Source organism: Ammospiza nelsoni, chromosome 1 (genome assembly GCF_027579445.1).
Source record: "Ammospiza nelsoni isolate bAmmNel1 chromosome 1, bAmmNel1.pri, whole genome shotgun sequence".
NCBI lineage: Eukaryota > Metazoa > Chordata > Aves > Passeriformes > Passerellidae > Ammospiza > Ammospiza nelsoni.
In genome coordinates, this window is record NC_080633.1 from 112,271,298 (window position 1) to 112,296,744 (window position 25,447).

Sequence of the window (25,447 nt, forward strand, 5' to 3'; positions counted from 1 at the left end):
TTTGCAGTTCTTTTGCCAGCAGCTTTGCTGTCTGGCTTGCCAGAAATCATTGGGTATTTTGAATGGCACTTCTATTCAACATCATTTTAACATCAAGACATTTTAGGGACATTTCTCTCATGCATGATGGCTGTAGCCTGCAGGCTTCTCTGTGAGCCAGAAGGTCCCATGATCCATTTGGGGTGAGAAATAGCAATTCTCAACGTTAAAGCTACCAGGCTGAGGGTATGCCTTTGCAACATCTGTCTTAGTAGCAGCACTGACTTAAAAAATGCCCTGCACCAGGAGCTCTTTTCACCTGTGCTGCTCCCCATCCCTTTTTCATTAGCACAACTATTCGTGCCTTGCAGTGAGGGAAAGGATTTGTTTGCTGTGTGTTTTAAATGCTGGCTTGGTTCCCTGGTACAATTCCCTGAGTGATGCTCAGCAAGCAGTTATCTGGATAACTGCAGTCAGTTTTGTTCCTGCAAAGCCACCTGCCACACAGCCATGGCCTGCTGGCTGCTTTACATCTCATGTTTTCACCTGTGCAGAGTCTGTATAAAAATAAAGCTGGTGTCAAGTGGCTTCACACAACAGGGACAGTGACTTTAAAGCCACCTGCAGAAGTGCCCTAAGTGGCTGTGCAGGGTGCAGACTGATGTGGTCTGTGTGTTCAGCTTGGCAACAGCCACCAGGGCCAGCTGAGGGCAGCCACAGGGACCAGGTGCTGCCCTGCAGGTCGCAGATTGCAAGTTGGGTTGGAGCTGCTTGTGTTTCCTGCAGTGGTGTTGCACCATGTTCCTAGGTGGGGAAAAGTAGAGTTTATAATCTGTCTGAAGGATAATGTTTTTATGCTGCTTTCTTATGTGCAAAGGAAGAGAATCCCCATGACACTGCTGTTGTCTTTGGCCTTGTGAAGGGGAGACAGGAGGCTTGCCTGGTCCTCCTGTGTAGGTCAGAGAGGATCTTAAAATTTGCTGTGTTGCAACACAATCAAATTTGATAACTGCGGGCCAGATTTTGGGGTTTTTGTTTGCTTTGGAAAGTGACATAATTTCCTTTCTTCATCATTCAGAGGAGAATCCTGCTGCATTTTATTATCTGTCTGGAAGCCTATCTTGAATAGAGATGGTAAAGTTGGTCTCTGCTAAAAGGATATAGATTGTTTGTTGGCTGCTTTGCTGTTTTATTTCTTATCCACTTTGGGGTTGGAAAGTATTTATCCTTGAGGTTTGTTCTCCCCTCTTCACCACCCTGACCAAACATGTTTCTCCCCACTAACCATTCACATTTTCTGTTGCTCTGTTGGTTTATCCGTATTTATTTATTTGCACAGAGGTGCAGCACCCTGGGGGATGACTCAGATGTTCAAAAATAGGAGTGCATGGTTAGTCAGAGGTGGCCACAAACCTAGACAATGCTTCCCAAGGGTTAGCTCTCCCTTTTGGCTTCTTTTGTTTTCTTTGCTTTCAGACATTTGTCTCCAGGAGTTCAGAGACTGCAGCTGGGATTTCTTTTTTTCCTTTGTGTGGGGTTGGTAACCGTGATTTGTGAGCCAAAGAGTTGAATCATATTTCCATGAATAAAGTCATCACAGTATCAACGTGATGCCTTTTCAAAACACAGGAATTAAGAGCTAGTTTAATTTAATTTAGTTGGAAGCCTCCACCATTTTCATTAAACATAAACACAGTGTAAGTTGCTAAAAGCCTCAGAGATTTATTAAGGCTCCTAATTTAAGTCTTGTAGAAAAGTCTTCCAAGATTATACAATGAATAGATTTTTCATTCCACTAAGGGTTTGGAATTTTTTTTCCCATTTAAATGTAATTTGAAGTGCTGCCTGGGAACACACTGTAATAATTTAAATCATCACACGTCTTCTGTTAGAAGTAGGGCTGCTCTGGCTGCTGTGGTTGTTAACCTGGGAACAGATGATTGGAATGATGGGCTCCAGTCTGATGTGTCACCACACTAGGGCAGATATTAACATGCAGTTCTTCAAAGGCATTGCATGGACTACCACAATCTCTGCAAAAGAGACACTGAAGTTTCTGATAGTCTCTGGTAGCTTCCTCCTTTATGTCAGTGGGACTTTGCATATTTAAAAGATGTTCAGCATTTTCTATGTTTAAATCTCTTGAAACCAACCTGGCTTTGCTGCTGAATGCCAGCTAAGGCTCTGTCCTCCTCTGCCTTTAACTGATTTATGAATAATTTACCAAAGAGTGCTCTCAATTACGCAACATCACTTTTAGTGCTCCCCTGGGTTGTGGCCTGAGCCAGCTGCAGTTGGACACCATTGGCATCCACCTCCTGATCTTCAGCAGCTGATAAGTAAGAGATGGGCAGAGATGTGGGGCTCTGTGAGGGCCACCCTGCCACTGCCCTCGATGCCCCAGGGGTGTCTGGTGAGTCCCTGGTGAGCCCATTGCATCTGGAAGGGAAACAGAGATGCTGCACCAGCAACCTTTCAGCATTCCCTCTGTTTGTCACTTTGGAATGGGGAAAAAGCCACCTGCTCTAATTAGGAAAAAGTTGGTTAATTAAACAAATTTAAAGTTCTTTAATTAAAAGAAAGTTCACAAGTTGTTTAATGCAGAAGACATTTTTCCGTGGTTTTCTGGGCTATATAAGAAAGAAGAAACAGCAGGATTTTTACATATGGATTTCATCCTTAAATTAATGAGGCTGTCTCAGGAAAAAAGAGATTATGGGGATTGCCTAATGTTCACAGGGGGCCTTTTTTTTTTTTTTGAGTTTCTAAAAACTAAATTGTTTGTGACACTTTTTTAGTCTGGCTCTTATCTGCTCATGTGTCTCTGTGAGATAATGCTGGTAAACTCTTTTGAACAGTTCTAGTGAAATTAATTACATTAGCTTCTAGGAAAAGAAATTGCAAGCACTTTATGACTTCTGGATATTTTTTGTCATGTTAACTTACAAAACCTTGTTTGTTTTTTTTTTTTTTTTTAAATAAGGATAAAAAAAAAGAATCCTGTGTTAATTTCCTCAAAAAATAGAATTCTAATGAACAGTCACTTGTGAGCTATCTGTAGCTTGAAAGCATACCAAAAGGCATCAAAGGAAAGATTTGGGATGTCCTTTACCTTTAGTGTTTTAAGAACAGTAATTTAAATAAATCTGAGATGTGCTGGTTAAACAAAATGCTACTCATAGGAGAAATCAGCTATTGTGATAAGTGGAGAAAATGTTTGTTTTTCTGTGCAGGATCCAGTTAATGAGAAAGAAGCACTAGCTTGCAGTCAGGAGCCATCCTGGGGGAAGCAGGTTGTATGGAAGTTCCCTTCACAGAGAGGGCTGTTGGTGGGCAGCAAAGACAAAATGTCAGTCTAAGTGAGATTCACTTCTTTACAAGGGCCACAGTGACAAATTCCACTCTCCTGGTACCTTCAGGTGCTGAGCAGGCTCAGAGAGGGACCCACTCCAGGTGCAGCCACAGGCAGAGCAGTCACTCAGCAAGCATTAGGCTGTCCCAGGCACTTGAGGCCTTTCTCCATTGGAGAGCTGAGCTGGATGTGTTGGAAGGCTCCAATTTCCTTGTGGATACCACTGGTGGGACACGCAGCATGTACAGCTGGCTGGAGCAAGAAGCTGGGGATGTCCAAGGAGAGCTTTCCCAGCTGGTTCTGAGGCATGTAGCACCTCTTGAGTTCCCTTCTGCTGGAAACAATGTTACTGGGAAAGCACCACATGTAAGTAAAAATCCATGCACAAAATTGTGGTGGTGTCCACAGGGGTCCCAGGATGAGAGAAGAGAATCTTGACTCCATGTTTCAGAAGGCTGATTTATTATTTTATTATATATATTATATTACAAGTAAATTATATATTAAAACTATACTAAAAGAATAGAAGAAAGGATTTCATCAGAAGGCTTGAAAGGAAAGAAAGGAATGATAATAAAATCTTGTGACTGACCAGAGAGTCTGAGACAGCTGGACTGTGATTGGCAATTAATTAGAAACAACCACATGAGACCACTCAAAGATCCACCTGTTGCATTCCACAGCAGCAGATAATCATTGTTTACATTTTGTTCCTGAGGCCTCTCAGCTTCTCAGGAGAAAAATCCTGGCAAAGGGATTTTTCAGAAAATATCATGGCTGCACAAAAGTGTCTTAACACTTGTGAGCTGGGAAGTCAGTCATGAGGTTCCCTGTGTGACTTTACTGGTGAGCTTTGTTAAGGACTTTGACACAACCTCATTAATTTTTTCACTTTCTCTCCATTGTCCTCGTTGCTACCTGTCCTTGTACTGTTAAAACTTATGACATTATAGAAAAGTTAAAAGGGCCTCCAGATGATTAGAGACAACTCTGATAGTGTTTTTTTATTCTGAGAATTTGCTGTTTGTTACTATTTAAAATACTCAAGTGTTTTTTACACTCATTGACTTCAGCTGGTACCGAATGCTCAGCACGTCTACAAATTACCCCTGAGGTGTCAGGTAGCACATCCAGAGGATGCAAGTTTTATAAGCTTTTGAGCACTATTGATTACTCATTAGATGTATCAGCATCACTTCAGTAACCCTCTCAAAGGCTGGACTTGACTCTGTTTTTCCAAGACAGAATTCAAGTATAATTTTATTTCCCCCTTCTAAAGCCTTTCCTCTGTTTTGCACACTGTGGCCTCTCTTAAGAATGTAACATTTGTCTCATGCAGGATGTTGTTTTAATAGAACAAAATGGGTGTTTTGGAAAGAAAATTATGTTGTGTGTGTGAAAATATATAATACAAATTTTTAAGGAAGACTTCCCATTAATGCCTTTTTTATAATATTATAATTATTTTCCTTCCTCATTTTTCTCCTTTTTTTCTCCCCCTTTATTGGAATTGGTTCACAGTGCAGATCTCTGCTGCTTGAGCTCCTGGTGCTGCTTACAGCAATGGAGTTGCTCCCTGGGGCACATGTGGGCTGCACACCTGTACAGGGAGGGGACAAGGCATGAATATTCCATGTGGCTTTCTCAGACATTTACAGACCGAGGCAGCATGTTGAGCCTTCAGGCTGCAGGGCTGTACTCTCATTCTCTAGTGAATCCCAAGCTGTCTCACCACTTTGTCACTGCAGTGTCTCACTCCTGTGAGGGCACTATTCCAGGATGGGAAGTGGCACATCTGCCTTGGGCTGTTTGGTGCTAGCTCAGCAGCTCACTGTCCCATGATACCCGCGGTACCCAAATGGTGCTATCCCCAGGCTGAGGATTTTGTCAAGGTAAACATGTCTAAACTCACATCCTAGAGATGCAAGGCACTGCTATAACCCCATAATATGCCAGCAGGCTTTGAGAGGAAATTATGGTGGGTTTTGTTTCTCTTTTTTTACTCCTGTTACCACACTTTGTCTCTTCTAACCTGTTGCAGGCACAGTTTCATTGCAGCTGGTGCACGAGCAGGCACAGCTTTGGTATTTTGTGCTGTCATCAGCAAACTCTTTGTAGAAGAAGTGGGACATCAGGCTGGCCTGGCAAACTTGCTGCTGCTGCTTGGTGGCCATTTTCACTATGCATTCTCTTCTCTTCTCTTCTCTTCTCTTCTCTTCTCTTCTCTTCTCTTCTCTTCTCTTCTCTTCTCTTCTCTTCTCTTCTCTTCTCTGTTTACAGGGGTCATTTTGGATTTTTGAAGCTGAGAAAAGAGTTCTGTTATGGGTATGTACTGTGTGGGAGGAAATAGATGCAGGGGTTTAGGCTTGTTTCTTTCAGTGTTTTTGCTGGGGGAGTATCAGAGAAGGGGGAAAGCTGGAATACGGACAGTTATCAGATCAGTGGATTTTGGAAGCCTTCACACTTTACGTCTGGAAATCACTTAAATACAACACAGAGTGTTTTGTTCTAAATCATAGTGGACAAACAGAACATCTACTGTTTACTTATTAGCTATTAATGAGATAATTTTCTGTGTTGGTGCTGGATAGAAGAAGATACTTTGAAGTAAAGGAAAAAGCAGAGAAGCTCTTAAATAAAACTGTCCTTCCCTTCTGTAGCTGGCTCAAGCACTCTGTTGTTGTTGCAGGCATTGCTGTACTGTGCCCCTGTTCCTTGGTGCTTACAGATTAAACATTTGAAAAGATGCAATCACTGTTTGTTCCCAGTTGCAAAATGGAGGTGACCTTCAGCCTCAGCCACCTTTGCTTTATTTCTTCCAGCATGACACAACCTTTTACCTTCCATCCACCTAAAAGTAGTTGCTTTTATTTTCATGTCTTTAATTCATTTGTATTGCTCCTGATGATGATTATCCAATAGTGATGTGCAAGTGTCAGGATCTTCACTTCTTCCAGCCTCAATACCCTTCTTTGTATTTGACTTGTAGATCACTTAGTGAGCTATAAATAAATGCCTTGTATTCTGAATCTCAATCCACTTTTTGCTACTTTTTACTATAGGTGAATTTTTCCTAAAGTAACTTCTGAATGTCTTTCATTGATCTCTGAATTTCTTCTGGCTTGTATCCCTCTAGCAATGCAGAAACTAAAGACCCTGGCATTTTCCACATGTAGCTGTACCTCAGATGGGAAATGGGCAATGTTTCTTGTATGCATGCTCCCTGATATATTAGCTTTACCACAGCTTTAGCAGGGGAAAGTGGAGAAAACACTGGGCTTCCACCCAAATCCTTTTTGTGGATTAGTACATAGTTCAGGTGCCCCAACAGCTGCAGCTCCACACCAAGAAGATGAGAGTTTGTGGCAGAAAGGTGAGGCTACCTGGGCAGGGAAGAGATGAAGCCTTCTGAAGCCAGATTCATTGTTGAAACCAAAGTATTGTGTAATGAACAGCTGCATGCAGAGGGCAAAGTGGATTCGCTTCTGTTGCTATTTTACAATAAGCTTTGCTCTTTTAACACTCAGTTGAGGATGTTTTCTGAAAAGAGCAGTGGATTCTGTCTCCTTCTATCTTCTCTTAGTGTTACTAGAGGGAAAAGTTAGCTAAAATTATTAACGACATAACTTCTGGCAGGGTTCAATAAGTTTTTGGCTCTTAATGTGATACAGATAAGCAGAAAAATTTTCATTTCACTGAACATGAGGCTCAGGGGAAATTTTGTTTCTTGTATATTTTGTGCCATTTACAAAACACAGTTTACAGTGAATAAACTGAGTTGAAAGCTTGTGGGTTATGTTTCTCAAGAAACTATTTGGTTTTGTTTTAGTTTCATTCTACCTAGCATAATGTTACCAGGGGAATTTATTGTACTCCAGATCATGAGATTTTCAGGAAACTTCACTTTATTTTTACAAAGACCATAGGATTAATTCTAAAGGTGAAACTTACTCTGTAGGTACCATTTTTTTCTTGATGACTGGCCAAAGCTTGTGGTTTGTATTACAACAAAAACAAAAAATAAACTGTGCCACCTTTCATTTACAGCGTGTGGAATGCTCTCTTGACTCCACCTTTGCTGCCACACACATACAGTGTAATGTGCATATTCTACTTGAAAGCAAATATCTCAGTATATCTTTTCCTTAGTAAAAATGGAGGTAGGGAGAAAAACCAATAAAATCCTATATGCTTATTTTTAGTTTTAGTGCAGTATTGGAATTAAGTAGAATATAATACAAATATATATTTGGATTCTGAAGTAAATAAACCAGATCTTTTTTCTACTTCAAATAAAGCTTGTTCCCTCTGTATTCCAATACCTTAAATATTAGATCTCTTTAAATCCTTTGGAAAAAGATGGATATAGTTACAGCTGTTGGTAAAAATAGCATTATTAAAGTTTTGCTTAGTACACAGGGTACCTATGTAGGTGATTGTTGTAATCCTGGTTCTAAGCCATGATGTACCTTGAGTCTGTCCCTGCTCCCTGTGACTACATGCAGGTGTAGAGCTTCTGGTGCCTGGGAATGGCTGCTGGGATTCTCCCAGTTCCAGACCCAGCTTTTCTGTCTGCAGCACCCTGTGGATCAGCTCTTGAAGCCTGAATGGATTTCGACCCTAGCATTTCCCTTTTCAGGGAATACTACCCATGTTTAGTGCATTTGTTAAACTCTAAACCTGGTGCATTTGTTAAACTCTAGGCTATTTCTAGCAAGATCAAGATCAGGGACAAGAAGAAAAGGAAGGAGAAAAAATAATTTGAACAATAAGAGGACGTCACGTTCAAGCAATTTAAGTCAGCTAACAGTTTGTCCAATCCACTAACCCCAAGATTAGACCAAATTAAGGTTTTTTGCAGGCAACTTCTGACATGTGACCTTCCCACATCCTGGCAGGTAGCTTTTTATACAGTTCATATCCAAATCATGACAAAAAACTGTGTAACTCTAAACCGAGGCTGGGGAAATAATATCCTCACAGTTTTTAATAGATTACCACTGACCTCTTGACCCCATTTTGTTGCCTGGAAGATAAAATGAAAACGTGATTTCATCCTTGCTGCTTCTTGAGGAGTCAAGCAGAAAATTCAATTACTATTACAGCTGCCAGATTATGTTCTGTGCCTGTGATTTGTTGTTTTGTGAGTTGTTCTAGCTCAGCATGAATTTTCACAGTTTCACTTAAATAAATTTACTTATAAATTATCTCAGTGCACATGGATGCAGATTGACACTTAAGAAATGAACATTCAGCAAAGCTCTGATTCAGCAAAGTCTTTTGAAGTGCTCATTAAAGCCATTATATTGTGTTATTTAGATGTAACCTGAAGTGGTAAGTGCCAGTGGCAAGTGCAGTACATCACAGTTTTCTCTTATGTGTGCCAACACCAGTGTCTACCTGCTTGGTTCCACCTCTGTGAGGTGTGCAAGAAGAGATCAGCTTTAAATGAATTAGCTGAGTTCTTTAAATCAAAAGGAAAGATTTATTTCCTCCATGGAAATTACTCTAAGGCATCAGGTTTTGTGAGAGAGGATGCAATGATTCATGTCACTGGCAGGATGCTCAGAACAGTTTTCTCCTTTCTTTGACTCAGATTAAGAACTTGCTGGACATGAACATCTTGGCCTTCATTCCAACCATTCTCCTTGAAGTGTTTAGAGGTCTTCTAGGAGCTTCCTTTTCCCCTCCTAAATTTAAAGATGAATCAAGGACATATGCAGTTCTTTAATTCATTTTCAAAATTATCTCAGAAAAACAAGCAACCTTTTGGAGACTGTGCTTATCTTTGTAAAAAAAAAAAAGTTCTCTTAATTATATAACATTTACAGAGACTAATGAGGGTGGGTCACAAACTGCTGGATGGGAAAATGAATCTGACCTGCTGGTACATAACAATGTGCAGCAGAGTAAAGAAAACATAGATTTTCAAAATGCATATATGTATTTAATGTTGGTAGGTATATAAGAATAGAAAATATATTTTTTTCTTTGTTTAATTTGGTTTGTATGCTTGAAGTATTTTACCTCTAGAGTCACTTTCCCTCTACTCTTCTACCCTGCTGACCCTTTACAGCTTAGTGGCACATAGCAGTTGTGTTGGTGTGCTTTTGCATTTATTTGCAATCTATGAAGAGCTTGAATGTCCTGATAAGACATCTGGGCTTTGGAATTTCCATTTGGCTTCGAATGCCTTTGGGGAGAGTTATGCCATTGGTAAAGAAAGGGTATAGGCAAAGGGCTCCCGTATTTTGAATATTTTAATGCTTTTCAGTTTTATGCTTTGGTTATAGCTTAAGCATGTTGTTATGAAGAACATTATGACCTTAACAATCCTATAAAACAGGTTGAGAGAGTTAGGTTTGTTCAGCCCGGAGCAGAGAAGGATTTGGTGAGGCCTTAGAGCAGCTTCCAATACCTTAAGGGGGCTGCAGAAAGGCTGGAGAGGGACTTTTTGTATGAACACGTAGTGATGGAATGGGGAGAATGGTTTCAAACTTAAAAAGGGCAGGTTTAAATTCAATATTGGAAGAAATTTTTGGCTGTGAAGGAGGGGAGACACTGAACAAGGTTATTTAGGGAAGTTGTGTTCTTCCCATCCCTGGAAGTGCTCAAGGCCAGGTTGGTCCAGTGGAAGGTGTCCGTGCACATGGCAGGGATATTGGAACTGAATGATATTTCAGGTTCCTTTCATTGCAAACATTCTATGATTAAATGTGAAGAAAGAAAATCTTCAGAACTTTTTTACTGCACTTTTAGTAAATTGAGCATATTTGAGATTCTCTGGAAGTTTCTTTAGTAAATACCTACTCGTCAAAAGCTTTCTTTATTTCCATTATTTTTGGGGAATTTTTTCTGAGGAGTTTTCCAGTCTTTTTAAGTGTTGAGATAACCTATCTTTAGAGAAACTGGTGCACACTGAAACCCCTTTCTTCTGCCCTCTTACAGGCAGACTTTCCATTATGTTTAATGTATGCCATATCTGTTTTTTTGTATATCTTGCTTTCTCTTCTCTCCCTGATGGAGAGAGGATTGTTCAGCTGAAAGCCAGTGAGTTGGTTATAGAGATGCTCTCCTCCCATCAGCCCAGACATCCCTTCAGCAGCTTCCACTCTGAGCCAGCAAAAATACATATGTTTCAGGGAAAGGCAATCACCTTGACTTGCATTGACAGCCTGCATGTTCCTGGGAGGAAAACAAAATTTTGAATATGAGAGAGGAAACTTTTAGAGCTAAAAGTGTAAGTAACTGTAGGTTGAGGCACATAGTCAAGTCTCTGCAAGCTCTCCACAGGCTGGTACAGATGCATGTTTCCCAATGGTTTACCTCTCCATAGGGTCAGGAATAGTGCATTTCATTCAGTTCTTGGAAGTTCTGTGTGTGCTCTGGCAGCTCACCACCTCCTCTGTCCAGTCCTGTCTTGGTCAGAGCAGCAATCTGCTGTTGGGTTCTCTGCTGGCTCATCAGAGGTGAAATCTGACCTGGCTAGGAGGAAGAGGAGGAGGAGGAGGGATCTCTGTGAAAGGGCTGTTCTGGAGCATGCCCGTGCTGCTGATCACAGCTGAATTTCAGCTCCTCTTAGTGGCAGGATGCTGGCATTTCTGTTGGCAGTGTGTTTGCTCACCATCTACCGAGGGAACACAGCCCAATGAAGCTCACTTCCAGCTTTTTGCTTCCACATTTGAAGGAGTGAGTAAGGTCAGTAAGGAAAAGAGGAACTTTTAGCTTTAGGGAGAGCCTTTCCTCTGCCCAGCCTTCTCACCTTGTGTTACAGCTTTGCTCCCCTATCTCTCTACAGGTTCATAGTCTGTGCTGTTGAGCACTGCAATGAGATGTCCTAACCCAAATCCAATTTTCAGCCCAGCAGGGCGAGGAGCAGAGTCCCCCGTGTGACTCCCATTAGTCCTGTGGAAACGCCACGGTTTCCGAGGGACCTCTGTTTGCAAGGGGCTGGGTTTGTAACCATGACTGTTGTAACAATCTGGAGCTGGGGTGCTGTGCTTGATAGCCATTCCTCCTACCACTGGGAGGCCTTTGGCTTTCTCATGGTGTGTTACCATGTGAAACTTTGCACAAACTGCTTGAGCACATTAAAAACGCTGCTCTTTGCTCTCTGGAATAAAAACCAAGACATGCACCAACACAAGCCAGTAAGAGCCAGTGTGACAGAAGACACTACAGAATTGAATGTAGGACCATCTAGCAAAGATTTAGTGCCAGACATAAAGAAAACACTAAGAAAACTCCTCAGAGTTATTTTATGTTGTTCAAGAAGCAGTGCCTTGCTGACTCCAAAAGTTCATAGAGTAGTTAGCACTTTGCCTGCTCATACCTGAAAATGGGAGAACAGGATGTGTTTTGTAGGGCTGTGTTGCTTATAAAGCTTTTCTGTATATATATTTTTGCCTTAATCCTGAAATTTTTTTAAAATTCTGCTTTTTTTTTTTTTTAATGTTAACTTTGTAGCATGAACTCTTATTCAGACTGTTTTTCCTTTTCTGTTAGCTGTAGAAGATCCTGCTCAGGTCACAGTCCTTATTTTATTATAACTTGGCAGAAAAAGGCAGGAAAGAAACTGTTTGATCTGAGAGACAACCATGCAACTTTTTTTTTTTTTTTTAATAAACTCACATAATGAGGCAGCTGAAAGAAACTATGTCACAGTGACTTTAACCAAAAATAATCTTGTATAAACCAGCTTGCATTTAAACTTGGAAAGAACCCATCACAGTATCTTCCACACCCACAACATAACCCGGAGTACCATTCCTTTGACTGGAATTGAATATCTAATCTTCAGCCCATAGATTAGACGAAGCTGTCTTCTAAGAGCCCTACTGCCCCTTGGCCTGCTTTTGCTTCTCCTCAATTCATCACCTTTCTCTCTGTGAGGAAATCGCAATGTAGATAATGTTTTGCCAAGAATCTGGCAGAGTTATCTTTCTTTTTCTATTTTTTTTAAAATCACGTTGACTAATGCTTCTGTTCCAAAAGCTCAGGGTTTCCATGGGCAGGGTGGACAATTTAGGGGTATAGGCACATATACTCAATATATAAGCTGTCAAAACTTTAAAAGGATACTTGAGAGGATTATTTTCCTTTCTACCTAGCCGTGAAGACAGGCTACTGCTTTAAATGTGTAGCCACAGGCTCCAGGCTAGCTGTTCTTCTAGCTCCCTTTGGACTTCAGGGTTTTGGCAAAAAGTTGACCTGGGTTTGAACTGTCCCAGAGTCAAGTTTTCAAAAACAAAACCCGACCTAAGCTTTGTGAAGACTGAGCTACTCCCAGTTTCATCTATCTGTTATAGATGTGTTCTGCCCCTGAGCCTGTAATCTTTGAGATACAGGGGAACAAAGGCTTGAGATACAATTGTCTGACAACTTGTCACAGCTGCACACAGCTGAATCTCAGCTTGAAGGTTTCCATAAATGTGTTATCTCAGCTGTTTAATACCTATCCACAGAGGAGATGAAACCTTGTGCTTGGAAAATATATTATTACTCTGGTTGTGTGTTCCTGTAATTTTTCTCCAGATGTCTACTGAAATATTTTCCAAATATCTTTTTATTTTGGGTGTATCTCCAATTGGTATAGGAATTGGTAAATTAATCTCAATTAAGATAAAACCCTGAACATTAGTTTTGAATGAAATATAGCTGTTATACTGAGCTATATTATGATGAAAAATGCAGCACTGAAATGCAGTGCAGTCATCTCATGTAAAAACTCCCTTTGCTTTTGGTGAATGCAAAGCAGCCAGTGAAAACCACGTCTGCTGTGCTGTGTTCTGTTTCAAGCATTTTTGGTTTCATTCATGTTTACTTCAAAATGGGCATGTGGAAAACGAGAAGGACCTGAAAAAGTATCTTCAGCCATTTGGATTGCAAGTCTGTGTCTCCACCATGTAGCATGTAATTAGCTTTAGGCTTTATAGCTGTCTAGTCTTGCTAGGATGTCTAGGAACATTTTCTGTTGATTAACTGAGTATTAATCCTGTCATAACATCCTCATGAGAGAAGGGAAGCAATAAGTTTGCAAGTTAGAAACAAGTCTTTAACTGTTCATACTGACCAGGGACTTCAAATTTGCATAAATGGGGAGGAATTTAAATTGAAATAATGGACCCTGACTCACAGCATACTTTTAAGTACCAATGGAAAAAAAAACTTAAGGAAAGACGCACAGATCCCAAGTCCCTGCTGTGCACAAGTGGCAGCCTGCAAAGAACCGGGTCTGGCTGCATCTCCACCATCTGCCAGGGTGCAGGGTGGGCAGGCTGGCCGTGGGTAGAGCATCCCGTGTGCTCCAAATGCTCCTGGAGGGACCAGTGCTCTCTGCTGGCCACAGAGCCAGAGGCCAGTTCCCTGGCTGCAGCATCCCTGAAGTGAGATTGGAGGAATCTCAGCCTTACTCATTGCTAATGAGCAAATGTGGGATACATGGGCGGGACAAAAGGGCAAGTTTCTTGTGGTAAGTGGTGGCATTAGTGGGTTTAGACACTCTCCTTTCTTTGTTTTGTCCATGCTTACATCTCAGAACGAACTGTTTGCTCAATGCCTGCAGGTCTGCACAACAGCTGTTACAGGATACTTACTGTATTTCCTTCCTTGCACTCTTGTCTGGAGTGTGAGAAATTGCCACATGAGAAACAACTCAGAAACATAAGTGGGGAGGATCACCATGAGCATATCTATGTGAATACAGTTATTAACCATTTCTTCCAGTTAGCAAAGATTTCAGATGGAAAAAATTCAAAGGTGTGTCAGACGTGAGTATTTAAAATGAATTCATGTAGAGACGAAAGTAACACTTAATCTTTTAATCACTGAAATTTAATCACACTTAAACTTTTCCAGTAAGAGGCATTTGCTGACATGTCAAAATAAGGAGGGGTGGGGGGAAGGAGAAAGAAAGAAACAAAAGGGAGCTGAACATGTAAAATAGCATGAAATGTGGCTGTATGTATCACACAAGTTCTTCTTCAATTTGGAATCCTAATTCTGCTTTACAAAACGTAAAGGCCTTGTAGAGAGGTATATCCATCTATAGCAGACAGGCTGTGTTTGAGCTGGAAATCTGGAACTGGAAACCAATGAAAAATCTTTGCTATTCTCAGCTCCAGTTGGCTGAGGGACATGATTTGATCAGTTCTCTCTGTGAGGACATGAATTGGTAACTCAGTACAAACTGTAATCCAGGAATTTAAAATGGCAAGTATTGTATTAATAAACAGGCAGGGAATATGTGGCTGAATGGCTTGGGACTTTGGGGTTAAACACCTGAAGAGATTCTTGAATTTGATGCAGGCTTTGCAGTACAAGTATATTTCTTAAGAAATACAGGTGAGGAATGCAGAGGAAGTAGAAAAAGACTTAGACTGAGGTTAAACGTCAGCTTGATTTCACAGCCATTGCAAATGGCCACTGCCATCTTCCAGTTTTGCAAATTCACAAATTTGTAAAATGTATTTGTTTGTCCTTCCACGTGGGCAGCATCCTATACACATTGTGGAAAACAAACTGTAAATACTGACTAGCTTGCCATTAGTGACTGGATTAATTTCATGGTTTAGGAATGGTATTCCCCAATTCAGTACTCCCATTAAAAACTATGAGCTGCTCCCCTTCCCTCTCTGGTGGGAGAAAAAAGTAGAAATCACACATTGAGATAAGAGCAATTTACTGGAAATAGCACTGAGATAAGGGAAAAGTAACAGCAACTAAAGTAATAACAAAACTTTACAAAGAGAGGAAAATTTACATGCCAAATGCTCATGAAACCCAAGTCAAGGAAAACAAAACTGGACAGACCCTATGCCTTCCATGCTTACTCCTTCTTGGAAGAAAAGGAGCCCCTTTCCCCTGTCCCTGGCTTTTCAGATGTCCCTGATGTAAAATGGTATTGAATTCCACAAGGTCTATGCCACACCCCATCCCACTGAACTGGGCCAGAACCAGGACAATTCCAAACAGCTTATGCATACTTATATATATAAACTCTTATATAAACTTATATATACTTATACAGGACACATGCTTTCCCACGCTGGTCACCAATTCTGTTATTTGACTTGTAATGCTTGATTCAGTACTGTTTGCTATAACATGTATTTACATTTTCTTTACAAAAGCAGCCTTTGTCACTTAGTACCAGGATTTGGTATCTCTGGCTATTTGGGTTGCTACAGGAAAAGTCTTTTCCCTCACTCTGACATACTTCCCCCCCACCCCCCTTCTTTATTTTAAGGACTAAATGCTTGCAAAATGTTATTTTACAAAACAAAACTATTTTTTGCTGTTAAGGAAAAAATATCTGAAACCACGATAATTATTTGTCTGTCTCTGAATCAAAAATAGTCAGGCTGATCCAACCTAGAGGCTGCATGGGCTTAGTGTCAATTTTTCATTTGGTGGGGCTACAAGTTATAAAGAGTACATCATGTGGAAACTGGATAGATCTGAAAGGAATTAGCATCAAATTGGAATTAGCATCAAATTGATCTGGACTTTGAAAAGTCATGCACATGCTGAAGGTAGTGATGATGTCTTTAATGAGCTTGTAATAAGACTAAATGTGGAAAAGAAGCTTGTTCACTCCTCTCTTTTTCTTGGGAATTGAAAAAGGGAATTATGATTGCAGCTGTAAGACTTTAGTTTGGACCATTTAAATTTGGCTCATCTCAGCGTAATGTGAGATTAACAGTCAGTGCTCCAGGAACAGATAAATACAATTACCCTTTTGAGATCCAATTGATTAGTAATAAGCACTCTTGCCACTTTAAGAGATGCAATAAGAACCAAATAGCAAAGAAATTATAAGATGCTGAATTTTTTCTTGTGTACTGATCAAACTCAGTCAAGTGTATGGTTTTGCTTTAAACTGTGATAGTGAAAGACTGCAGCTCCAGGTGGGGCCACATGTGGCTATGCCAGCATGACAGCACTTCCTTCTACCATAGCTTCTCCTCACACATTTACACTAAACAGTGTTTTTGGTAGTGTTTTGTAGCTCTTCCAGCAGGCATTGATATTCCCTGGAGAAGGAGGAATAGGAAGTCACAGGAAGGAAACAGAAGGGTGTTAAGCAATGTGTTTTTTCCACTAGCAAGTCTCAGTACTGCACATGTATCCCTGCAGTGTGACAGTGCAGGCCTCCAGTTGCCACCAGGGAGAAATCTGTCTTTACTAAATGCACTGACTTCAAACAGGAGGAGTTAGTGGTACAAAACCCTGTGTGTAAGCAAGCCCTACACCTCCACTCTCTGTGCTTTGCTCTTCTTGCTCAACCATTTGTGCTTTAATTGTAAAAACCCACTTTCTTCTGTTGTTTCTCTCTCAGTTATCTTGGCATTGCTGCAAGCTTCAAATTGCTTCTCAGATGTGCTGCTTTTTGAGTGTGCATTCCTTTACTGGTAGCAAAGGCCTATGTATAGAACTTGAGGCTTTGATACAAGTGAGTTACACAATCATATGGCTTCGAAACCAAGGCAGAGTAACCAGGTTTTTCTTCTTTTATTGACCATTATGAATTTGGAATATATTCTTGTTTGAGAGGTTGGAATAATGTGAAAAGCAAATACAAGACTGGGAAGCATCTTGTGTCCCTTTGGTTGCCAATCTGGGGTCTGGAAGAAATTTTCTTGCACTAGATATTGGCTGCATTTTAATTTTTCCTTGTAGCTCTGAGCAGGGATCAGGTGGGTCAGATACCACAGATCTGCTGCTCTTTGTTCCAGGAACAGAGTTCATACTGTTACCGTGTAGCTCGTGGTGATGTCCAGAACGTGCCGGCTGCTTTCCAGGCTGGAAGAAGGAAGCTGTACCTGCTTGGAGAGTTCACTTGTTCCGGATGACAGAGATTGAGAAAGCGTCCAGGAATAGCAGAGCCGTGGAGGGAGGCTGGTTGTGGCCAGCATGATAATTGGCAGTCTAAGCTGCAAAATGTTGAAATAACTGGTGCCACTGTTTACCAAAGGAGAGTTTCAGGAACTCGTGGGACAGAGGTCTTTGAGGTGTGGTTTGAGTATAGTCCGTGCTGCTGTGGAAAAGGAAACCTCTACATCCTTCCAGCTCTCCATGGAGCTCTCCAGTGCAAAGCTTTCTAATTGCAAATGCATCCATCAGCTCTAAGTGCTGTTCTTATCCACTTTAGTGCTACTCAGGAATGATGCTTCTTGGTCAGCTAATCCCCTTTGATAGAGTTACAGTGTTGTGTGGGCAAAGTAATCAAGGCCAGGCTCTATGAATTTCAATTTCCCCCCCCCCCCCATTTTCTGCGTTCAGACAGCATAAAGTAATTCCCGGTTTTGAGAATTTGGGGTTTCAGCAGCCAGAAGTTTATGTAGAGGAATATAAGCATTAATAAACCAGATAGATTAGCACAATAAATAACAAACTGATCTAGTAAACTAGATTTATTTGTTAACAAAACAACTTAATTGGAATATTTAATGGAAAGTTGGCTTTTTGTGTAAATCGACACATCCTCTACAGGCAGCAAGGCAAGTTATATTCATCCATTTAATTTTTTTTGGTTTTCTTTTCATATTTAAGCATAAATCAGTTCAAGAGGGAAATTTCAGAAACACGCAGTTCATCAAGTGTATGAATTGGTCCAGATGAAGTCAAATATTCTAATCAAGCCTTCAATCAAGGGGAGTTATGTGATTGATACTTGAGAAGAAACTCAAATAACTTGAGGGTATATTGAAGCATATTCACTCATAAGGCAGGTTTTCTTTAAAGTAATGTAATGCTCCATTCTGACATATCAGAACTAATTGAGACAAATATGCTGGGAAGATCCTGAGTTGCTACCTCTGAAAGGAAGCAGGAAAGGAGTCCTGCTCGAGTAGTCCAGTTGCCTTTCTTTGGTTTAAATCACTGCAGTTTCTCCTTATTTAGATCAGGATTAACATCACACAGACCAGACTGGAGAGAACATATATTCCTTGTTTTCCTGGAAGTGCCCCAGATGCTGAAGCTGTCATGTAAACTCATTGCTTTTTAAAAATTAGGTTAAGCCAAATGAGAACAACTACAAACTGCCTTTTTGTAAAAGGACCTTTTAATGTTTTGTATCTCTGCATGTCTCTTCCTCTGTGTTGCTGACGCTGTGCTTCCAGTTGAGGGTGGGAAGCAAGGGATCACATAGCTTTTTAAATGTGGGACTCATGAAGAATCTGGATGCACAAACCTCTGCATTGCTTTGGCATTTTCTTTCATCCTTGGCTGTTGAACAGGAGGTTCTGGGCTTGCCAGTGGCCTGATTATTCCTATACTTCACTTCAGTCCTGGTTTGTGCTTTCTGTATGAAAGGCCTGTGTCAAGTAGCAACAATCTGAATTGTAGGTTGAAACTTGGCAATAGCAAAGCACCAAGTGCTCAGAGGAAGCTGTACAGGTAGAACAGGATGGGTTGCTTGGAATGCGATGCTAAGATTGGGGAAAAGAATGAAGAAATATAATCTGAGAATAGCTGTGGAAGGACCATAGCCAAAACTGTGGACTTTCCAAGTTTAGATCATTTGAATCCTCTGGGTATCCAGAAAGAGTCTCAGCTTCTGGCTCCATCTCTGTAACTGTAGGACTGTGGTTCAGATCCAGACTTTTCATCTGTTTCTTATGTATGTAATAGCCTGAACCTTAATGTTGGACATAACATCCTGAACTTTGGAGAAAACTGCAGCTGGGTCTTTGTCATAGTTTTTAGAAAGCTGTTGCTGACTAGAGCAAGGTTCTTGCAGTGATGCTGAGAAGCTTAATGTTCAGCAAGCAAGGGGTCATGGCTGGCAAGTGCATAATGCCATTCAAAAATATTGAAAAAATATAGAAAGAATTAGTTGTGTGCACAACCTCCTGCCTTTGCTCTACCCCTGTGTAGTCACCTCCAGCCCTCCCCAAAAATGTTGTCTAAATCAATTCTTAATATGCAGTGCTTGCTGAAACATGGTGTACTTGGCTGAATAGATAGACAGTTAAGTCCATCAGTCAGTACTTGTGTTTTTGACCTGATAACCTAATTTTTATAACCAGTCTAGAACTACATAGAGTTTTAAAAACCATTCCAGAACTTTATCCATCAATCAAATAGATCAGTTGTATGAATAAATGGGAAAAAGTTGTGTAATGGTGCAAGATGATGTTCCTCAAATCACAGAATCATAGAATATCCTCACCTGGAAGGGACCCACTAAGATAATCAAAGTCTACCTCCTGGCCCTTGATAGGACATTCCAAGAATCCTGGGCCTGAGAGCATTTTCCAAATGCTTCTTGGACTCTGTCACGTTTGGTGCTCTGACCACTTCCCTGGGGAGCCTGTTCTAGTGCCCAAACACCCACTGGATGAAAAACGTTTTCCTAATATCCAACCTAAACCTCCCCTGACCATTTCCTTGAGTCACTGGTCACACAGAGATAAGACAGTGTCCATCCCTCCTCTTCCCCTCACAAGGACATTGCACATTGCAATGAGGTCTCCTCTCAGTCTCCTCAAGTCTCAGCAGACCAAGTGACCTCAGCCACTCCTCATCAGGCTTCCTCTTCAGACCCTTCTCCACCCTTGTGACCTCCTTTGGATGCTCTGTAAGAGCTCAATGCCCTTTTTATATTGTGGAGCCCAAAACTTCTCACAGCACTCGAGGTGAGGCCGCAGAGCAGAGCGGGACAGTCCCCTCCCTTGCCTGGCTGGCCATGCTGTGCCCCTAGGACAGGGTTGGCCCTCCTGGCTGCCAGGGCACTGCTGGCTCATGTTCAATGTGCCACCGAGCCCTGGGGCCCTTCCTGCAGTGCTGCTCTCCAGCCCCTTGCTCAGCAAAATGGGATGCTGGAGAATGCGGGCATCGATCCCGCTACCTCTCGCATGCTAAGCGAGCGCTCTACCATTTGAGCTAATTCCCCCTGTGCACAGGCAGAAAAGAAATAGCTATAAATAATAAACAATATATAATAAAAATGACTATTGTATGAATAATAATTCATGATTTCTGGGAAGTGAATGTACAAGTCCCGTTCCTTGTCCGACACTTGAGTCTGTATATCTAATTCCTTGCATTTGGGATGGAATGTTGTGTATGACATCAGCAATTATCTGCACAACTGTGCTACATTTTGGCTTAGCTCTTCAGGGTAGGTTGGTTTGAGGACTCCTGGGCTCTCTTCACAACTTCATTCTTCATTTTGGCCAAGTGATTAATATCTATTACTCCTTTTTGCCCATTTATTATATGACTGTAATATTCTACTTGCCAGGTTTATGGAGCAAATGCAGCCTTAATTTTGAGAAACTATATAAGGCTGGAGCTCTAGTAGTGTGGTCTTTTAATCTGAAATTTCTCAGTGTGTCTTTCTGTCTTTCTGACCTATACTTTTGACTTTTGCTATAAGATTAATTCTTATTGTGCTTGGAAGGACATGCAGACAGACATGGTGTTAGTCCTGTTTCTTCAGAATGTGGTAAATCTGGCAGCTTCATGCTTGAGATTGGCATAAAGTAAATGGTCATACTAAGGAAGGCTGCTAGAGCTTTTTTTGTGGGAAAGTAGTTGCTACAGAACCTGACAAAATTAATCTGGGATGAAAAGAATGTTAAAGCATTTCCAGAAAACACCACTACTGGCAAAAAGATTGCTCTTTTTCTTCTTGCATACAGGTGCAGAGGAGCTTTGTATGGCAGGATGATGGGCTCGATCCTTGTTTCTTAACTGGTGTCCAAACTGGTGAATAGGGAGTATGGATTGATACAGGTCTCTGCTGCCATTGGAGCTGCCTCATTTCTGAGAGGTGTTTTAAGACTGACCATCCCCCTCACTGGGATAATGGTAAGTATGTAGAGTTTTTAAGCATTTTTGTGGCCAAGGTTGAGTTTAGCTTTTGCTGCTGCAACTAAATAGAGCACTGTGGGTAGCCTGTGCACATTGAACCAGAGAGAAATAAGGTATTGGCCTGTCTGTTTCTGCTTTGCCCAAAGATGGTGTTTTGTTTTGTTTTACCTGGGAACTTTTACTTGTGGATTGTAAGTTTGGAAGTAACACTTTGACTGAGAAATCTGACCATCTCTTGTTGTCATCTTATTGTGAAGCTCCCATACCTTCTCAGTGATTTCTCATAGTCACCTCCTCACAGCACTAACTCCTCCCTCTTTACAGCACAGCCAATAAACTCCATCCCTCTCCCCACCCAGCTAACACACTCTTTTGTAGCACTCATCATTATTGGACACAGCTGTGGCCTGTTAAGGGCAGGCCTGTTCCTAATCTTTGGTGATTAGTACCGCTGCAACTCCTCAGGTGTGAGACTACCTTCTGTGCTATCTTTATTTTCTTACATTCTGTCTCTCCACAGTCTCTTTTCCTATTTTTATTTTTTTTTTTTTTGAGTTTACAGAAATGATAATGCCATCAGTGGTTAACAAAGAAGGAAAGGGGTTTCTGCTGGGTTACAAAACAGTTGTAGGTCACACTGTTTTCCTTGTGAATTCACTTCTGTGGGGGATGAGGCCCCTGTACAATTCACCTTTGAATGCTGGGGTTGAGTATGGCCTCGTGGATGGAGTAAGGATTTACAGTATAGGCAAGTGATCTAATGGGAAACTTCACAGGTCTCTCTGGTCAAGTTATGCCTCATAGATTTCAAAATTTTGGGATTCATTTGGAACACATTTCACATTTCTGTTTCCCCCTCCTTTCGTAACAGAACATCTTGAGTCCGAACTACAATACTTTCCAGTCAAACTTCTGAAAGCTGAAGTATTTGCAAATAAATTTCTTTTACTTAGAGAGGGTGTTTTTTCTCTCACTGATTGCAACACCTGGAGACAGTGAGTTGTAAGGCACAGCTGAAATTCAGCTTAATCAACAAAAAAGTGAAGTTGAGGTCACAAGGGGGAACTTTTCACCCTTCCAGGTCAGGACATTCAAGGCCTGTGAGTGTTAGTGTGTGTGGAAATTTCACCCATGACTAAAACCAGACTTGGCTGCCCAGCTGGTTTTGCCCAAAATTATCTCATTGAAATCTTTGCAGATGTCAGAATTCACACAGAGTGACTAAGCCTGGATTTTCCCTCCTAGTGTGCTGTTGCACAGTATTTGATAAAGTGGCTGTTCATTGGCACTCACACCAAGGGTCCATGTTAGTGATAGGTTGTGTAAATTCTGTAGGAAGCATTTTCTTATATTCTAGCTTGAAAGGTGTTGTGTGTGCAAGAAACCCTCTCTGTTGTGAAATAATAATTAGATTGATTATGGAAAACGTCCTCCTTCAGTGTCCTCTTGGTGCTTTAGCACTAACTGATCCATCAGTTACTGGGTGAATTGTTGGCCAACTAAGTCTGTAAGACTTGAAGAGGGGAAAATTGATGCCCGCACGCTAGATGTACATTTTCTGAGAGCCCAAATTATGACTAAATGTAATGTCTTTTCCAAAGTAGGCCTGAATTTTCTTGTAATGCCTCAGTACAATTTAGGTATAATTTGTAAACCATTACTTTACATTCTTTCTGCAGGTATAAGGTATATTTTTTAGGGGCAAAAGCAGTTGATTGGCATTTTCCTTAGCTGATGAGGCTGTGCTCTGTCACAGACAAATGAGAGGTGATCATATGCCAGAGCACTTGCTGCTCTTAGATGCCAGGAACTGCTGTCCATTCAGCTCTGGTACAGAGGAAATTCCTATATTTTCTTTCCTTCACTTTCTCCCTACCTTCCTGACTACCTGTGCTTGTTCTCTAAGTGCCTCTGCACATGCACATACAACGTATGCAAAGCAATATCTGGAAACTCTTAAGAACTGTAGGGAACCAACTTGAAAAGGCCCTAGAAAAATGAAGAGGATTGCATTGCAGTGCGTTCTGAATTCCCCTAGGTGTCATGTTCTAACCCTTCTGAGTCTCTCTTTGCACAGGCAGATTCTGTTTCAATTTATGTTCATCCAAGATAAATAGCTCCATTGCTTGAGGAAATATTAATTTTTGAGGAGAAAAAAGGTCTTGGACATGACAATGCAAACACATAATTAAAAGGTTGTGCCCTCAAACCATAAAATGCACATATTTTTCCTATATTGTTTGATGGGTTCAAAAAGAATTGGAAATGTTTGTTTTGGCTTTTCACAGCCTTCCATTTGGAAACAGTTATGAATGTGGGACTTGTAGTGAACAGGTTTGTAAGATGCCTTTTTCCCTTTTTTCCCTCATGGCAGACCCCACAGGCATCTGCCCACCTCTTCTTTCTTGGCTGCCTGTTTCTACCCCCCATGCTGACACTTGACCCTCATCCTCAGCTTTTTGTGGTAAAGGGTAGATGTGGTGACATTTTTTTTGGCAAGTACAAGGAACAGCCTTATGACTTGCCTTCCCACAGCCTTCTGTTTCCCATGTCTTTTTAAGTGTCATGTGTCCTGGGCTTGCAGGCCTCAGGGTGCTCTAGACATGGAAAAGGAATAGCATCTCTCTACAGTGTGCTTGCTCTCTGGCTAATCCTGTGTTTTTACCATTCCTTTTATTTTTACTTCTCAATAAAAATGTCTTACAGGTGTTAAAGAGGAAAGGTGGCTCTGGGCTAGCCTAGTATCAGTGTCTGTGTCCAGTGCTTTTGTTGTGCCTATGTGCAAGCTGAGAGAAGTTTCATTTGCACCAGTTTGGATCCTTTGTCCTGTGAGTTGTTTTTCCTTCTATTACACATGATAGGAAGCAACCCTGACTCTCTCCCCTTTCTTGCCTATTCTGTTCCATCAGAATTAAAGCAGCATATCACTTTATTGGCCAAATTTATTTCTCTAATAAATCTCTTCTGATGGAAGGGAAATGCAATTAATTCTGAAAAGGTTAAGACTCTAAACCCTTCTCTGAGTGTGAAACACTGGAATGTCAGGCTTTTGACAGATGCAGACTAAAGGAAAAAAAAGATTATTTCTTAGGATTTGGAAGTGGAAGTGCAATGTCATTATATAAATCAAAGGAAAATCTCAGGGGATTAACTCTCCCAAGAGAGGTTCTGTCCCAGAGTCTCCTCTGGGAATGGTGGGTGTGGCTGCTGTGAATGAATGGGCTGAGCAAACAGGCATGAAGTTGGTACTGAAATATGAAATATACTGACCATCTGATGGGGCTTCAGACCTTTATGACAAGTTAATGTCTGTCTGAGTCTGCAATATGGCAGAAATAAAAAGCTTTATGTAAAATAATCTGGTTCTTAAGACAGTAATGAAGGCTCAGAAATGAGGTTTGTTCATGTTTTCTGTTGTTTCACACCTATATTAAAACATGCTGTATATAATAAACTACGTTGCTGTAAGTGACCACTGTCCTAGAGTTAGGAAATTAGATATGTCTTTGTTATACACATTCCATTAGTAATGGAAATGAACTTTTCTTTTTCGTAATTTGAATACCTCACTTGCAATGTGTACTTCAGACATGTTCCACAGTATTGCCACAAGTCATCTGGACTAAGTGTGATGAAATAGCTCTGACAGCACATAGTACCTCTCCCCTCTCTGTGTACTCCTTCAGTACTTCTAATTTAGGCAGAATGTACTTACCTGAAATTATAGGCAGGATGGATTGTTGGAAATTCTGGGGTTACCCTTCTCAGTTCCTCTGAGAGAGACTCTCAAGAAGCTTTAGTCCTCCTTTCACAATAAATTTAAGTGGAACATTATTTTATGGGTGTGACATGAGGATACAACACAGACAACCACCCAGTCCAGGTAACTAGAGGGAAGTTATAACAAAATCAGAATGGTGATATAAGATGTTGAAAAAATAAGATCAAAACTTCTAAAGTGCATGTCAAATCTGCCTGGTACAAGTGCAGATTTTTAATCAGACAGCTGCTTAATGGTTGTAGGATGCAGGATGCTGCATTTGAAACCCTTTGCAGTGATGATGATGCAAGCAGGAGGGATGTTTTTGAAAATGCTAGCACAAATATAAATTCCAAGTCTTTCCTTCTTGAGCTGAGTAAGGTAATGTTAGCTGATGCTTGAAGACCAAACAGGGAAAATAATCTCTGGCTGCTAAACAGACCATCAGGAGGCCAAGAATCCTCATTGACTTAAATTTCTCTTGAGGGAGTCCAGATCTAATGGATGAGAACTCTCTTCTACAGGCAAAGATG

At 41.0% G+C, this 25,447-nt stretch overlaps 1 non-coding gene and 1 pseudogene across 1 annotated transcript; one reads left to right on the forward strand and one right to left on the reverse strand.

The window, feature by feature from the left end:
* LOC132071952 (chloride channel protein A-like) overlaps positions 1–25,447 on the forward strand; it is a 78,043-nt pseudogene that overhangs the window by 7,050 nt on the left and 45,546 nt on the right.
* On the reverse strand, positions 20,159–20,231 carry TRNAA-AGC (transfer RNA alanine (anticodon AGC)). Its single transcript has one exon. It is a non-coding gene; the product is annotated as a tRNA-Ala (tRNA).